Raw genomic sequence first — 5,448 nt, forward strand, 5'->3', positions numbered from 1 at the left:
CAAAACGGGGATCCCGGAAAGGAGGGTTGGTTGGTTGGAAAGAGTCCAGGGAGAGCCGGGTGGTGGCCGGAGCTCCGATGCGGAGCTGCTGGACGCGGGCGACGGGAAGGAAGGCGGAGAAAACTTGGCAGGCGGTGTCCCAAAAGTGTTTTTTTTTCCCCCAGAGCTGAAGAAGCTGCTTGGATAAGAAGCGAAACGTCTTCAAAGGAAAGCAAAGAAAGTCCAGTTGCATCTTGAAAAAAATGCACCATGATCTGAATATCTACAGACTTTTAGCCATACAATTTGGGATGGACACCTTTGAAATGGTGCAGTGTTTTGGGATCCCCCATTTGCCACCTTCCCAGCTGGCGTCTGACAAGCAGAATCAACAGGGGTAACTGGATTGTCTTAACAAATACATGGTTGTCAATGGTCCAGTTGGTGAATCCAGAAAAAGAAACTCCCAGGACAGGAGTTTTGATATTTGGTATTATTTTACCAAGAGTATAAACTTTACGGAATAAACCAGATTGGTACAGAAGAAGCAAAACCAGCTCTGGATTTCCCTGTGCCAAAGCAAGCATAGTCAATTCCCTACAGGTAGCCCAGTCTCCATTACATCCACCAATCACTTCTGCTCATTTTGTTATGGGAATCTGCCGACCATGCTGGGACATCTGGTGTGTCCTTGAAATGGAAATAATGTCTCATGGATGTTTCTCCTTAATTCCAGGTCGCTTCTCTCCCTGATACGGTTTCCATCCATTGCTTCTTGTCCTACCCTCAGGTGTCTTGGAGAACAGTTTGATTCCCTCTTCTTTGTGGCAGCCCCTGATATATTGGAACACTGCTATTATGTTTCCCCTAGTCTAGTGGTGGGCAACCCGCGGCTCGCGAGCCACATGCGGCTCTTTACACCCTTTAATGCGGCTCTTCTGTGTGCCGGGTGCCCGCTCCCCTCCCTCCTCTCGGGCTTCGGAGGGAAGCTTCTGCAAAAGCCCGGGCGAGTGACAACCAATTTTGGTCCTATGACTGCAGAATGCTGCAAAATACCATAAATGCAGGCCAGTTGTTGAGTGTTTCAAATGTGATTGGAACACTCAACAAGGTGACCACAGTGTGTGTGTGTGTGTGTGTGTGTGTGTGTGTGTGTGTGAGTGAGACAGACAGACAGACAGAGAGAGGAACAGAGAGAGGGAGTGAGGGAGGGAATCAGAGAGAGACTGACAGACAGACACACACACACACACAGACAGAGAGAGACAGAGAGGGGGAGGGAGGGAGAGAAAGATAGACAGACAGAGAGAGAGACACACACAGAGTGAGTGATTAAGTGAATGAGTGAGAGACAGACACACCCACATACACAGAGTGACAGAGAGAGAGGAAGGGAGGGGAGAGAGACAGAGACAGAGACAGACACACACACACACAGATTGAGTGAGAGACAGACAGACAGACACACACACTCACAGAGTGACAGAGATGGGGGAGGGAGGGAGAGAGAGACAAAGAGCCAGAGAGAGAGAGAGAGAAAGAAAAAGAAAAAAAGAAAGAAAGTGGGAGAGAGAGATGAAATTAAAAACAACAACATACAAACCTGACTTACTCAAACTATCCAAGGAAATGCAAAGCCAATGTTCACATTAGTGGTTGTGACTTTGTCAGTCATTGTCAGGATGTAATTTTCTCTACATTGTAAGGCAAATTTTACGGAATTTAACGTTATCGATAAATAATATCGTTCTAAAGTTTTTGTTTTATTAGTTGTGTTATTTGTATCCTCCCGACCTATGTGGATACTTGCATGCAGAATATTCTCAATAAAAACGTATTGAAACTAAAAACAGTGTACCATCCTATGTATTTTCGGTTTTAAAAATGTGGCTCTCAAAGTAAATTTCAATCGTGGTTTTGGCGAGATTTGGCTCAGTTGAAAAAAAAGGTTGCCCACCACTGCCCTAGTCCTTCTTTTTGTTATGCTAGACATAGTTCCCTCAATCGTTCATTGTGTGTTTTGGCCTCCAGCCCCCTAATCATTTTTCTTGCTCTTCTTTGCACTCTTTCTAGAGTCTCAACATCTTTGTTTTTCCTGGTTAGTCTGTTGGGTTTTTTTTTGCTTCAATACAATAGCAGAGTTGGAAGGGACCTTGGAGGTCTTCTAGTCCAACCCCCTGCCTAGGCAGGAAACCCTATACTGTTTCAGACAGATGTCTATCCAACATCTTCTTAAAGACTTCCAGTGTTGGGGCATTCACAACTTCTGGAGGCAACTTCTGTTCCACTGATTAATTGTTCTAACTGTCAGGAAATTTCTCCTCAATTCTAAGTTGCTTCTCTCCTTGATTAGTTTCCACCCATTGCTTCTTGTTCTACCCGCAGGTGCCTTGGAGAATAGTTTGGCTTCAGAGTACTTCAAGATTAAAACAGGTTATAAGCAGGCAAAAAGCAAGACTTTATGAAGCATCCTGATGTCAGTTCCAGGAATTATGTTCTTATGTCTGTTAAACATAATTTAAAGAACTCTTAATCTGGACACAGGGTTTCTGAGTTCGGTGGTTTTTCAAACCCAGCCTGATTATTCTATCTCCTTGCTCCATTCTGAAATGTGATTAGAGATATTGGGCAGCTGTTACGTATAAGCTGGGTTGATGAAATCAGACCTGAGGAGTTGATTAGCCCCCTGGGAAAGCCAAGGGAGATCAACAAAACCATTAAAAAGCAAAAGAATATTTTGGACATGGGATGCAAAACCGGGAAAAATACTTAATCCTCCGAGGAAAAATTAGAGGCAAATGAGGTCCAGGTAGAAGAAGAACATCATGGCTTCATGACTTGTTTGGACAAAACCCAACAACACTTTTTCGTGTGACTGTTGATTAAAAATAGGATTGCCAACATGATCGCCAATGTCTAATGGTGGATATAGCACAAGAAGATTGTTGTTGTTAGTTGCGAAGTCATGTCCTACCCATCATGACCCTGTGGACAACATTCCTCCAGGCCTTCCTGTCCTCTACCATCCTTTGGAGCCCATTTAAGCTCACGCTGCTTCGGTGACTCCATCCAGCCACCTCCTTCTCTGTTGTCCCCTTCTTCTTTTGCCCTCAATCTTTCCCAGCATGAGGCTCTTCTCCAGGGAGTCCTTCCTTCTCCTTAGGTGGCCAAAGTATTTGAGTTTCCTCTTCAGGATCTGGCCTTCTAAAGAGCAGTCAGGGTCGATCTCCTCTAGGACTGACCGGTTGGGTCGCCTTGCAGTCCAAGGGACTCGCAGGAGTCTTCTCCAGCACCAGTTCAAAGGTTCATATTCATAGTTCATAGTTCAATTGGATGTATCTTTATCTTTCTCCCTTGCCTTTGGCTTCCCTTCTTTCCTCAGCTATTTGCAAAGTTTACTCAGACGGCCATTTTGCTTTTTTGCATTTCTTTTTCTTTGGGATGGTTTTAGTTGCTGCCTCTTGTACAATGTTGCGAACCTCCGTCCATATTTCTTCTGGCACTCTATCAGATCAAATTCCTTAAATCAGGAGTGTCCAAACTTGGGAACTTTAAGACTTGTGGACTTCAACTCCCAGAATTCCCCAGCCGGCTGGCTGGGGAATTCTGGGAGTTGAAGTCCACAAGTCTTAAAGTTCCCAAGTTTGGACACCCCTGCCTTAAATCTATTTGTCACTTCTACTGTATTTTCACCATGAAGTATGGTTTAGTTCACACCTGAGTGGCCTAGTGTTTTTCCCTACTTTCTTCCATTTAAGCCTAAATTTTGCAATGAGAAGAAGATTAGAGACATCCAAAAGATGTTGATTTGCATTTATAACCCTCTCATCTTTTTTTCCCTACTTTTTTTCCCCCTCCTAAGAATAAAATGGTGTTTACTCTAGTGTTGCCCTCAACCATCAGTTGACAATACCAGGAACTGTCTGCCTGGAAGCTCTTACTGTAACCAACGTCAGATATGCTAAATGTTTTGCAATAACTTGTTAACAGTGGGGATCCACCTTCCTAACAAGTCTCCTTCTGTTCAGGAGTCAAATTTGCTCTGGAATCTCATAAATATAAATCAAGAACAAAGAAAGACCTTTTTCGTGACATCTCTTGAAAAAATTTAGATATCCACCACTAAGCCATTGTCTTCAACGAGGCGAAATACCTGTTTGGTGGTAATTCTGTAGAATTGTGCATGGTAGGATTTCTCCAAACATGTTTTTAAAAATTGTTTTTCCCAAGCCAGTTGGGTAGAGAAGACTATTAAAGAAGCATTTGTGATTAAAAATGAAAATGAAAGCAATCTACCAACTTCTGGGAGAGATGGGCATAATTTCATGGGGAAAATACGTAGAAACATGGCACAGGGCAGCCAAGAATGAAAGGATGGCTTTATGGTTTAATCAAGTCCAGATCACTTTTTTTCCCCAAACACACAGATCCATCCTAATTCAGAGAAGTTACAAACGGAAAAAATCAAACATAATCACTTGATGCAGAGTGTTTAGGAGAAATTCCTTAAAACCGAAAGGAGCCAAAGTGCCATCAAATTGAGGTCAATGCCAGCCAATCAACTAAGTGACGGGCAAAAAAACCCAGACCCTGCCTTAAATCAAGCTGTCAGTCATTCTGCCATGTCTCTCAGTCCTGGAGGAAGAGATTTTTTTTGCAGGGTGTTACTCAGAGGTGGGTTCCTACTGGTTCGGCCCGGTTTGTGATCGTACCGGTTCTATCCTGGGTGCCGCCATCTTTATTTTCTGTTCTGCGTATATGCACAGAACAATCTTCATTGAAAAAATGCAATTTATTTTCCTTTTTAAATGGTGTGCACATGCCAATCCCAGAGAGGTCCCAGAGATGAGCCATTTTTCACAAAAAAGGGGGCATTTTTGCCTTCCCCCAGCCCTGCTGAAGCCTGCAGAGTGTTCCTGGGGGCCGGGGAGGACAAATTTTTTTTCTTCTTTTTTTCTTTTTCAAGCCTTAACTAGGCTTGTCTAGTTAAACAATAGCTTCCTCTTCTCCCCACCCCTGGGTGATCACATTGACCAATTATGAGATGTCTTTTTGTTATGGGAACAGTCTATCGCTTTCTCCAGCACCTGCAATAATGACCTTGATGGGTTCCAGGTTCTCACGCTCTCCACATATGTTTTTGGCATTCTATTTCACCCTTAGCTCCCACCCAAAAAAAACTTTTCGCCACCTTTTCAGTGAGTATGGCTTGTTGAGGGAGTCATGTGACTGAGTGTGCGTGAGTTACATCAAGTTGGCCATGCCTACTCAGTCACATGCCCCCCTCCCCCCCATCTAGCACGCCCACCGAACCGGCTCTGGGTTAAGCAGAAGAATTGCGCATTATCTCCATCTACAAGCTTCAAAGGCTTACATTCCCACAGCTGCAGGTAGAAATATCGACTAAAGCAAAATTTCCAGCTCGGATTTCCAGCGAATACGATGGGGGTCTCTTGGGATAATCTCATC

This window comes from Natrix helvetica, assembly GCF_964273705.1.
Source record: "Natrix helvetica genome assembly, chromosome: 10".
NCBI lineage: Eukaryota > Metazoa > Chordata > Lepidosauria > Squamata > Natricidae > Natrix > Natrix helvetica.